We start from the raw sequence: 12984 nt of genomic DNA, 5'->3' as shown, positions 1-12984 counted from the left end.
GATGTGGAAATATGCGTCCTGCAAGTCCAACGCTACCATCCAGTCTCCAGGGTCTAGGGCAGCTAGAACCTGAGCCAAAGTTAACATCTTGAACCTTTCCTTCCGGAGGAAGGCATTGACGTTCCGGAGGTCCAAGATAGGGCGTAGGCCCCTTTTGCCCTTCTTGGGAACCAGAAAGTAGTGGGAATAACAACCACGACCTACTTCTGGGCTCGGAACGCGCTCGACGGCCCCCTTGGCCAAGAGGGCCGAAACTTCCTCGTGAAGAGGATTCAAATGATCCCACGAGATACGGTGGTGCTGCGGTGGCATGGCTGGAGGGGTTGTCTCGAAGGGGAGGGAGTAGCCCCTTCGGACGATTTGCAGCACCCACCTGTCCGATGTGATGGACCGCCAGTGGAGCAGGTGATGGCGAACTCTGCCGCCCACTGGCGTGGAATGGGCCTGAAAGCTCGGACTAGGAAGGCTTTGAGGCGGATGCTGCCGGGGTGGATGTGGGCTGACTGCGTCGTCCTCCAGAACCGCTTCGGCGAAAACCACGTCCGCGACCAGGTTGGTTCTGCGGCTGGTGGCTAGGCGTATGTGAGGAGGCACCCCTTCCTTGGCCACGAAAGGGGCGAAAGGCGGAAGTTTGCGACCGCGGGGCCGAGAGGCCCAAGGACTTGGCCGTAGCCCGGGAGTCCTTAAAGCGATTCAGCGCACTGTCCGCTTTCTCGCCAAAAAGGCGAGTGCCATCAAAGGGCATGTCCATGAGGGTACTCTGGACATCGCCCGAAAAGGACGTGGACCGCAGCCAGGCGTGACGTCTAAGCGCCACTGAGGTAGAAATCTCCCTACCCAGCGAGTCCGTAGTGTCAAGCCCACATCTGATAGCATGTCGTGCTGCATCCCTCCCATCAGCCAGAGCCTGGGTAAGTCGTGTCTGGACCTCCTCCGGACACAGGGGCAGCACGTCCTCCACCGTATCCCACAGAGACTGGGAATAACGGTCCAAGAGACAGGCGGTGTTCAAAGACTGCAGGCCCAAACTAAGGGAGGAGAACAGCTTTTTGCCGAACTGTTCCAGTCTCTTGGAATCCCGGTCCGGCGGAGCGGTCGGGAAGGAGGATTGGGAGGTAGAGGCCTGGATAACCAGGCTCTCGGGGGTAGGGTGTTGGGACAGAAAACTGGGGTCGCCCGGAGCAGGGCGGTGGCGCCTGGCGACGTTCCTGTCCACAGGAGGGACTGTGGAGGGCTTGGACCAGGTGCCCTGCAGAACGTCAGTGAGGGCCTCATTGAATGGCAGCAGAGGCTCAGTGGAGCTTGCTGCAGACTGAAGCACCTCAGTGAGGACGTTAGTCCTCACAGCCACGGCAGGTAGCTCGAGCCCAAGGGCTGCGGCCGCCTTGCGCAGCACCACAGAGAAAGCAGCACCCTCCTCCGAAGCCACAGTCGGAGGAGAGATGAATCCAGTGTCTGGAGAGGTATCCAGACCACTGGCCTCCCCCAGTTCATCTGCCCAGTCCTGTGACAGTTGAGCCTGAACGGCCATAGGATCCTCGGATCCCTCCCATTCGCCCCCATCATCCGATTCCTGGTATGCAGGAGGAAGGATCGGAGCCGGGCGATAGCCAAAATGTGTCTCCACGTCCATCGACGCCGTAACGGCGCCGGGCCCGGAGCGGGGCTGAACTGCGGCTCGACGCCGAGCGGAGTCGGCGTCGGAGGTGGTACCGGTGTCGACGCCGGCGGAGGAGGCGTGACGAGGTCGACCGGCGTCGGCGGGGACTCGGGAACGGGTCCCTCGGGCGCTTGCGGTGTCGAGGCCGGAGCCGCCGGCAGGCAAGGTTGCCCAGTCGGGTCCGCGGGGCCCGAAGGCGCGCCAGCGGGCGTCGACAGCGGAGCCAGGTTCCTCATGGCCGAGAGGAAGGCACTGACTTCCACCGGCGTCGCGTCAGTCCCAGGGACCGGCGGGTATGGGGACTTGCGCGGCGCCCGCGGCTCCTGCGGAGCCGTGGGGGTGGAACCACCCTGACCCTCGGCCGAGTCGCGCGACCGGCGAGGGGAGTCCGAAGAGCGGTGTCGCCTCTTGGACATCTTGGAGTGCTTCGACTTACCCGAAGACTTGGAGCCAGACGATCGATGATGACGTCGGCTGCGGCTCCGCGACCGATCCTTGGACCTCCTCCTGGACCGGGATCGAGAGGGGCGCGGAGCCGAGTGGCGAAGCTCGAGAAGCTTACGGGACCGCTCCCGTCTAGCCTTCGAGGTCAGGGCCTTGCAGTCCGAACACGACGCCGCGTCGTGGTCGAGACCTAAGCAGTAAAGGCACCGGCGGTGATGGTCGTAACCGACATCAAGCGGTTGCAGTCAGCACAGGCTTTAAAACCAGGCATCCTACCGGCACCGGAGTCGACAAGATCAAAAAGGATCGAAAAAAGTTAGTCAAAAAGTGACTAAAGGGGTAGCTCTCCCGGATCTGCGCTTACTGGCGCGGAAAAAAGAAGAACTGACGTCAGCGCGCGAGGGCGGCGTCTAAGTACTCCGACGACGTCATTCCGGTGCACGACGCCGGCGACGGACGCGGAGCCGCAGACGACGCCTAGCGACGCGCAAGGGGTATTGCTGACGAAAAATCTTCCGGATCCAGTCTGACGCCTGGGGATATTCTAAGGTGAGGAATCTAACTAACGTGTTTCTTTCAGATGCAGGATGGCATGTGGCCCCACAGACATGTAGAGCAGGGTTTTGACACTGTGCTCTCAAAAGGAGGCACACAGCCCCCACCCTGCATATTCTGTTGCGCTAAGAGGAGTTATCTCTGCCCATTCAGGTCAATCTATTGTTTGCTCCTGGGAGGCATTTCACACCTATTCAAGGCTTGAGCACATGCTGAGAGATGGCAGAGGCATATGGTAATTAGACATTCAACAGTTTAAGCAGATAAAGAATAACTTTCTAAATGTTACTTTTCCCTAATGACGATCAAATCAGACTTCATCACTGAAGTGGATTTTAAGAACTATAAAAATAGTTTTTTAATTATCTTTCTAGCTGGTCCCTTTCCTGGGTTAGCAGTATTAGTATTTTAATTTGCACTCTAGTTTTCTACATAGCATAGCTAAGCCTGCCACAGCTAATATAGCTTGTTGGGGCCTTATCACTCTAGGGAAATAGTAATATTAATTTTCTACATGTTCCAATTTAAAATACCATGCACTCTACCTTCTGGGCTACAAGGTTTACATAGGGGTAACTTACTGATATATAAAAGGGAGGCATTTGCCTGTCAAAAAAGCTTATTTTAAAAGGTTGCACTTCTGGATACCACTGTAGTAGTCAGGCTACATAGGGTAAGCCTGAAGTGGCATTTAACTTTCAGACCCTGGCAGCCTTTCTTTCAACCATTTACTAGGGACTTACAGGCGAGATAAATGTGTTAATCAGGAATGAAACAGTTTCCCCATGTTTAAAGATGGCGCACAGACACTTTATTACTGGTTAGCAGGGGTACAATTTACAGATTTCTAAAGCTAGAAAGAAGTTAGGTTTCAGCAAAAGGCAAATAATCCTTGGTGACCACATAGATAAGAGATTTCCTTCAGAAGGTTTCTCCTTAGAGCGGCATAATGGGTGAAACACATAATCTGGCACGCAGCCCCAAGTGGTTACGAGTTGTTAAGAATATTTCAAGCATTTCTTTCATCACTTTGTTGTTTTTTGCAAGAAGGAAGCTACCATCACCACAAAAGACAGAGCTGAGTAGATTTTATATAACAATGCAACTGTCCTTGACCGCCCGTTAGTTTTTTAGACATTTGGAAATAGCTGGTTTACAGCCTGGCCTCACCCAGGCCTTCTGAGCCTGCTTGCATCTGTAGGGACTAGATGACAAGAGCTGAAGTTGCCACTGGTGTATAGAGACCCTCATTCTTTGGCTAGAATGGACAAGTTACTTACCTTTGGTAACGATGTATCTGGTAGAGACACAGTCTAGCCGCAGATTCCTTAACTTAGAATATCCCCAGGCGTCAGACTGGATCCGGCAAACTTTCCGCAGCAGAACCTCTGCGCGCCAGGGGGTGGCGCCGCATGGCTCAGCCCTGACGTCGTCCACAGCATGACATCAGCGGAGCCATATATGCCCCCCCCCCCCGGCACGCTGACGTCAGAGTTCGACGAAGAAACTTTTCCACGCCACAACTCGGAGCCACCACCAAAAACTGTGAGAATATGGGAACAGTGCGAAAAAGATGAAAAAGAAATTGAATGGTGAAAAACAACACCATAAAGGACAGTGCCATTCACTGTATATTGAAAACTAGTGAAGGGAAAGAGCAGAGCACCACTCTGAGAAGTAACCCCGCAAAAGCGAAGGCTAAACCTCCCCCGGAGGCAGAAGATGATGTGAAAAAACATCATGGCAGACGACAGAAAGTCACAATATATAACCGTGAAGGACAACAAGTCCGGAACACATGAGCAAAGACAATCCACCACAAGACGGCACCAGAAAGGGACGTAGTATCCCTAGTAAGAGACCTATGGACTGAGGCAGAGCCAATAGACTTCAAACCAATGGACTGCAGGGGAGGTAAGAGACCCCCAAGGTGATTGAGAAGGGGAGAGCGGGGGGGCGGGGGTAGAGGAGGGGAAGGGCTGGGAAACATGAGTAGACCCCACACTGGCCAACCCATGCCGTAGCGATGTAAAAGGACACATGAGCATACCGCCCAATCACGAGAATGGGTGGAGTAGAGCAAGCAAAACAGAATGAAGCATTCAGTCTAGGAGTGAAGTGAAGATGTCACCTCGCAGAAAGACAAAGTCACCCGGAGGGAGGCGACTGCAGGAAGCAAAACCTGAAAAGGTCCTCGCAGTAGGGGGGAGGATGGGCGGGCGTTAAGGAATCTGCGGATAGACTGTGTCTCTACCAGATACATAGTTACCGAAGGTAAGTAACTCATCCATCTGATAGAGACATCTAGCGGCAGATTCCTTAACTTAGAATAGATACCAAAGCCATACCCATAGCGGAGGCGGGTCTGCGACTGAACCCCACCAAGTTCCTGAGAAAACTCAGCCATCAACAAGGTGACGAAACACAGTGAGGACTGCAATGCCAGCGTAGCCAACACCAGACCACGAAGCTCTGAAAAGAGCGGAAAACAATGGGAGGCAAAGGCACCACAAGCCATCAAAGAACAGCACAAAAACCCCCGTATGTATACTGTGTTGAGAGAAAAAAAATCACAGAGCCATAAATGTCCCTGCGGAAGTGAGAGTTCATGGCTTCGCAAAAGAAGAGGAACTGAGCCTGGGGTCCGATGGATCCACAGGATCCGATGTGTCGACCGGAAGCAAGACCCAGAGAGAGGACAAAATGGTATGACAGAGTCAGCGCATACCGGTCGAGTATGCACAACAATGGAAAAAAGCACTGTTGAACCTGCACCAGCTAAGATACGTGTGGCAGCAGTGGCAGGATGTCGACCCATGGCCAGAAAGTGCTGGCATTACCAGAAACACAAGACACTCAAGCACACAGTCGCTCCTTCACAAAGACATGTGAGAGGGTGGACGGCAACAAGCAGAAGCACCCAGAACAGGACCACAGTAAGAATGATAGTCATGTGGAAGACAGGAATACACATTAACATACAGTGTGGATGACAAAACCACACAAGTATAGGGAAAACCCCCTGTAGGGTAGAGTGAGCATCCCAGATGTGAAGGACACATGATCAGGTAGACAACCGGTAAAAAGGGGTATCCGGCAAGCCAGACACACACACAAGAGCTCGTACCATGAGCAGAGCGGGGCGAAGTCCAAGGACACACAGGAAGGAACTTTGCCTGCGCGACCACGCTGTGGGAAGGGCACAGAGCAGATATATATCAACAAAGAAACACATCTAGAAATGATGTGTTGCATAATACAAAATTAGAGTATGCCAGAAGCACCAACTGTCACGTTAAAGTAGAATCGAACAGGACAATGTCCAGATCCGTAAGCGACATCAGCCACCCGCCCGGGAGCACCCACGGTCTCCCTCTAGCCAGATGAGGAGATGGAGCCAGACACCATAATGGAAACAGTCAGGACCAACCTAATGGTCTAGGGACCCAAGAAGTGAGTATACTGAAGAGAACACTCCCCCTGAGAGTGTTACAGCAGAACCCAATGCAGAAGTGTGGAAAACACCTGTGCGGAAAGCAGCAGGGAAAGAGGAAAAAACTCCTGTTGGGAAAGTGCCCAGAAATCGAGGGCACAAGGCAATGTACAGCATAGACGTACATTGCGAAGATGCCACCACCTAAAGACAAGTCCAGACAGGGCTGAAGTCCGAAAAATCATTACCCATCCCGCACCGCAGAAGCGGAAAAAAGAACTCAAACACCCTATGATAGTGAAATAACCAGGGTGACTACCGGTACGCACAAACAGTAAAGAAGCGCGACGCGCAGCAGCTGTGCCCTGGCGCTATACGATGGCAGGGCGTCAGCCGTGGAAGAACTGTGCCTGAACGGAACAGAACAAGGGGCCCCAAGGGACAGTGGCTGGCAAAAAGAAGAGCAGCCAACATGGACAAAGAGGAGCACAGCGATGCTGAAAAACTCCCCAGTGAAAGGCAAGCAAGGCAGAAGCCTCACGGTAGAGAACCTATACCGATGCTTCGAAGTACTACGGACAACCGTAGACCCCAACCGCAATTGAAAGTGCAATAGAGCGACGTCAACCTGTGGGTCGCATACAGCAAAAAGAGAAGACAGAGTGATCCACAGAAGAACCTCTGTTAGGAATACTCCACAGAAGCGTACCAAGTCTTCCTTGTGGGAAGGCCGCTACACAACAGCCAGCAAATACACCACATAGGGTAAGTCTTAACCCCGGCAAGGGGACTTCCTCTGGAGCCAAGCTCACAAACAGAGGACTGAAAAGAAGGCAGAACCAGCTGACCAGCTGTACTGACCAAAGAGCTGTACTGACCAAAGGCAAACATGGCGGAGCATCCGCCTAGACCGTCTGGGTATTACGTCATGAACCAAGGGTCCAAAACAAAGAAGGCAACTCTGCCTATCAAGAAAAAGCAACATAAAGTCACAGTGTGTGACAAAGACAGGCCGCAAGGTCGAGAAAACCAGGCCGCAAGGGCCAGCAAATCATGGGAGACCAGACATGAGGCGGGAGACCGCTGAATCAGCGTGACAGTCAAAAAGGTCCACACCATTGAATGGCAGATCCCGAAGAGCGACCCAAACGCTGTCGGGAAAACGACTATCGCGCAGCCATGCATGGCGGCGCGAAGCAACCGACCGGGCCATTGCTCTAGCAACAGAGTTGGTAGCGTCCAGGGCCGATCGAATAGAAAATTGTGCCATTCCTTGGCCATCAAGAATAAGACGATGCAAGTCAGCTCGGGGCCCTTCTGGGAGAAAAGGAAGAAGGAGCTCAACCAAGTCCCAAAGGGCAAAGAAAGCACGTGCGAACACGCAAGACGTGTTTAAGGCACGGATGCCCGCACTGGCGGAGGCAAAAATGTGGCGCCCACATGTCTCCAGTCACCGAGACTCCCTAATGGGAGAGAGCAAGGGCAGAGCGAAAAAAGGCTGCAAGGCAAAAGCCGCCTGGACAACCAGACCCTGAGCTCTAGGGTGCAGGGACAAGCAGACTGGATCGTCTGGGGCCGGGCGATGCCGGCGAGCAATGGCTCGATCAACAGGGTCACCAGAGGAGGGCCGTGCCCAGGTATCAAACAAAGACCCACCAAGGGGCAGCAAACGGTCCATGTCCACAGGCTCCATGTGGAGGAGATCCAGTAAAGGATCAGTGGGTAGAGAAACCCCAGGGGGCTGCAAGCGGAGAATATCCGCATTCCTAGCGAAGGCCGCGCTAGTCGATGTCGCCATTCTGGGAGGCGACAACAAACCGTCGATAGGGGACGGTTGAAGGCTAACTCGTCCACTAGAGATTAAAGGTGGAGCATCCTGGGGTTGATCCAAAGGCCAAGGAACACTAGGCACCTGCACCAAGAGGCTCTGAAATGACCCTGGGCACAGTGAGCCCAGAGGGAGCTCATCCTCCTGTAACAGAGGAGAAACGGTGTCGACTCAACGTCGAGAACCTCCAGAGGGGAGTCGATCTGTGCGCGGATGGACGGCGACTCGACCTCCACCTGCAGGGAGGAAGGAGTTTGACAGGGCGACGAACTTGGTGTATCGACTCCTGAACCGGAGTGGACGCACGCAGCTGGCGCCGAGGACGAATCCGTCGGCGAGGGTCTGACATGAGTGCCTTCCTTCTCCGTGGGACCCTAAGGCGCACCAGGGAGAGGGGGTGACCCAAAGAAAGCCTGGAGAGCCTTTGAATAGGCCTCCATTTGGGCCCTCGTCGCTACGACACCAGAGAAGACTGGGTATGAGGGAGAAGACTCCTGGGCGCCTGTGCTCGGTAAAGACCGAGAGCAGCGGGCCCCAGCGTCATGTTTACGGGAAGACGACATCGGTGACTTATGTTTGTACCTACCTGTCTCCGAACAACGTCCGCGGGAACAACCCCGGGAGTGGGCCTGATCCAGAGAGGGAGAACGGCAGCGTGAAGGCGCAGGACCGGACATCCGGGTGGCCAGCAGTTTCATACAGCGCTCCTTTAGGGACTTTGGTTTCATCCGGCGACAGGCGTCGCACTCTTCGGAGTCGTAGAGCACCCCCAGGCACCACATACATATCACGTGCGGATCGGTGACAGATATTTGCCGCTTGCGGGTCTCGCACGCCTTAAAGCCCGAAGGCATCACACACTGTTCCGTGACGCCAAAGACGTAGAAAATGCCTGAAAAACAGGCCAAGGAACCGCTGGTTTTCCAGGATCCGCGTTGGGATGCGGAAAAGAGGAAAACTGACGTCAGCGTGCCGGGAGGGGCATATATGGCTCCGCTGACATCACGTCCGTGGGCGAAGTCAGGGCGGAGCCGTGTGGCGCCGCCCCCCGGTGCGCAGAGGTGCTGCTGCGGAAAGTTTTCCGGATCCAGACTGACGCCTGGGGATATTCTAAGTTAAGGAATTTGTGACTAGATGTCTCTATCTGATACATATGTTGTGGTCAGAAAAATGTAAGGGCTTTGACTAGAACTGAATAGGTTGGTTGTATATCCTGGTGGCTTCAAGTATGAACCTCAGCTTTCCTAAATGTGGCCTCTTGGTTAGAGGAAGCCTAATGGATGGATATAATAGAGGCTCGGTCTCTGCCCTCATTCTGCTGCAGCAGAGAGTAGACACAAAGAAGGGAGTTTGACTCTGGAGACAGGGTGCTGATTGCAGGAAGGTTTGTCCCTCTGCCAACGGAGATACATTGGTTACACTAGGACTCACACCATTGTCAATAGGGCTAATTTGCAGGAGCAGTCTCCCTGTCCTTTATATCCACACACAACTACACATGAGTGTGAAACGAGGAGATAAGTCAGCACACTTGAAAAAAGGAAGTGGAGTAGCGTGAGTGAACTTCTCTCTCATGATGTGACAGACCAGAGCTGTCAAACCTGTTGACCATGGCATCCACCTTTGCAGACGGGGAAAACCAGGGGGTTTCTGAGGCACTGGACTTCTGATTTGTTAGATCACATCTATTGCTTCTGATCCAGAAAGGCATAAAGTCATCACTTGGGACTCTGGTGCAAACTCATCTTTCCAAGATTCTAAGAGGCAACGTAACATGCCCCTGGCCCCAGTGATATTCCAGTTGGAGCACCTTCATTTCAAGAGATACTGCTAATTGATCTGAAGGGTGACTCAGGTGGGGCTGGCACCTCTTGGTATCTGGAGGTTTGTGGGGGGAAAAGATGAGACTAATGAGGAAAGCTAGAAGCTTCCTGAACAATGGTAGTGAGTATTTAGATTGGGTAAAAGTAGGAGCCCACACTTTTATGAAATCCAATAAATAGATAAGTTTTGCTGTTGGAAAAGTGGAGCTGAATGGAAATTAGGAGTATTGAGGGCAAGATTGTCCTTTTTGGTTTTGTGACTATTTATTAGAAGTAATTTCTCCCATTCTGAGGTTAGCTTGCCCACCAATACTGTACCAAAGATTAATAATAGTTCATTCAATTTAAGGTCTCATTTAAAATTTAGCTGGGCACTCCACAAGTCACCAAAAGCCCCACTTCTGTCAGACCTGCTGAAGGAATGGATGCCAGATCTAGAGATGTGTTGTAGCAGATGTACTGTAGGAAGAGCCGAGTGCTGTGCCGGCACCATGCTTTTTTTCACCATTCTTTTTTTTCCACACAAACTCTTAAGTGGGAGTAACTTTTGCAAAACCAAAATATCTGACAGTGATATGCAGGCAGTTTCCTCCTTGTGTGTGAGGGCTGCTGTTTGTTTTCCCTGCCTGAATCTATCATGCCTTGCATGACAAACATGAGTAGGGAAACGAGCAACTGTGATTGTCCCTCTGCTCCAAATACGAAGGGGTGACCATCTTTGTGAACTGAAAGCTCAGTAGCAGAAGGTAAAGCGTTTCTGGTGGTAGAGACAGGCAAACGACGAGTTTGGCGTGGTGGAGACAACTTCAAACTACAGCAATTGCTCCAGTCTTGCAAAACTCTTGACAAATCCCTGGAACTCAGTAAGATGGTTCGGGTTGGTCTCAAATGATAACGATTGAAAATCCAATCTTCTTAACTTTCTCTAGTTTATTTTATTAGTTGACACATATTCAGATGCTTTTTTTTGTGATTATTAGTATGGGAAGTGGATGGAGTGGGCAAAGTCAGAATACCCGGCATTGACCTCGATGCTGTTGAAGTCAAAGGAATTGCTGTGCAAACCATATTACCTGATACAGATAAGCACTAAGGGCCTCATTTATTGTTGGCCAGGTGACCTTAGCGTCGGACTGGCCGTGGCGGGCACCTGGTGTTTCCCCGGAGGGCCGCCAGGGTGGGTGGCGGTTTTGGGCCCCTGGGGGCCGTTTCTTGTTACTAGGGGGTGGAAATATCACCCCCCGTAACTAAATCGGCCGAAACTGGCCCCAGCAAACAGCTCGGGGGCCCGGCCGAGCATTTGGCCAGGGCCAGTTTCGGTTCCCAGTCCAGCCCTGGGTGACCTGCAGGGTTCACTGGATTAGCAGAAGTGTCATCACTGCCTCTCATCGGAGCAACACCCATCCTATATGGAGATAACCTGCAACATGGGTGGGCACCCCTGCTGAAAATGCGTGTACCAGTGTGGTGGATGCACTTTGTCCAAACGTGAATGCCAGACAGGCCATCGTTTTTTTTATGCACTAAAACCCATTGAAAAGGGTTTCCAGGACATTTCTTTCTTTTCCTGTCAGGGAACAACATATCTTTCATGGCAGACCTGCACACGAAAAATTAGTTGTGGCAGGCCCACCCTTCACAGTTGAGGAGTTTTGCCACAAGCAGAGACGCCCTCCAGATAATGGGCTACCAGGTTCAGGGTTTCTGACAGATGAGTCAGCTCAAGGTATGCTTTTAGAAATTTGGTGTTTGCACCACCGCTAATTAGGTGGGGGGCTAGAGGTGTGAAAGGGCTGAAGACTCAAAAGATTTAGGGCAGTACTCCAATTACACCACCCTTAAATGAGCCCCTATTAATTAACACAGCTGACAGAAGTAGGCTGGCAGCACTGTGAAGGTGATATTTCTGACATTAGGGGTGAAGGATCATGCTGCCTCTCCTCCCAGCACAGTTCACCCTATTGCATTATTGTACATGCAGTACGCTTACTTCAAAGTCGCTGTAGTTTTTCGCCAAAGTTGGTGAAAGTAATAATGTTATCTAAACACAGGTTTCTGGATTTAGCCCTTCATCAGCAGAGAGCAGAAGTATTAGAGAGCACAGAAAAGACATCTGAAATGCAGGCCAAGTCTTCACAGGTGCATCCCAGGTGGTACTGTGACCTGTGAAGACTTGGGCAGCATTTCAGAAACCCCAGATGACTTTTCTCTGCTAGCTACTACTCTTCTCACTACTAATGAAAGGCTAAACCCAGAAACACATGTCTAGCGATAACAGCACTACCTGCAACAACTTTGGTGAAAAACGACAGCAACTCTAAAGTAAGCATACTACAATTACCAGGATGCAATGGGGTGAACTGTGCTGGGATGAGAGCCAGTGTGCTCCCTCCCCCTTGTGATTAAAAGGCTCCATTGAGCCAAGGAGCTGACAACCTCACCTGGGATGCACCTGTATATAAATACAAAGTGTTACTATCCTGCAAACAAATGTTACTCAGGGTACGGACCTCCATGAGATCAAATGCTGAGTCGGCCCTATTAGGATTCGAAATGTAACCTGCAAGGTATGCATATTTATCCACTGCCAGTCTTACAAACACTGAGCTATCTTGCTGGAAATGGCAACATCAAAACCTTTCTTTTCACCTCTGGCATCTTCTAGATCCTTCCTGGCTGACACACCTTGTTCCAACTGTTGGCTGTGGACAAAGTAAGGTGCTTATAACTAGTTCTCTAGTTCTAGACCATATCGATAAAGCACTAACTAATATGAAATGCTCGTCAAATGCCATTCTGGAGCTTAAATATGAAATTGTCTGCCAAACATTGATTGTTATCCTCCAAATCTATAGATTGAGAGCTATTGCTTTAGCAATGTATGGTGCTGAAATATGGGGATATGGCAATACTAAGCAGTTGGGGATCGTCGAGAACAACTTTTTAAGATCCTTGTTAAAACTCAGTCCGGATACGCCTCTTACCCAATTTGTTCTTGGAGTTGGGATTACATCCTATTTCTGACATTACTGCTGTCATGTATTGGTTGCATCTAAACAATAATTGATTGTGAGCATCTTATCTGCATGCCGTGGTCGAGGTATCTGAACCCCCTAACCTTTTAAATAGCACATGGACACTTTGGGGCCGATTCCGATCTGGGTCGGAAAGCACTCCGACCGAGTCGGATCCAAAGTGTTTTCCGACCGAGCCGGATCCCTACAGTCCGACCGAGCAAGTA

The 12984-nt window shown here is 51.6% G+C and overlaps 1 protein-coding gene across 2 annotated transcripts in view; it reads right to left on the bottom strand.

The window, feature by feature from the left end:
* STAT1 (signal transducer and activator of transcription 1) overlaps positions 1–12984 on the bottom strand; it is a 543237-nt gene that overhangs the window by 27502 nt on the left and 502751 nt on the right. The gene's annotated exons all lie outside the window — the stretch shown is intronic.

The sequence above is a fragment of the Triturus cristatus genome, chromosome 3_2 (assembly GCF_964204655.1).
Source record: "Triturus cristatus chromosome 3_2, aTriCri1.1, whole genome shotgun sequence".
NCBI lineage: Eukaryota > Metazoa > Chordata > Amphibia > Caudata > Salamandridae > Triturus > Triturus cristatus.
This window is presented reverse-complemented; position numbering and strand designations above follow the sequence as displayed.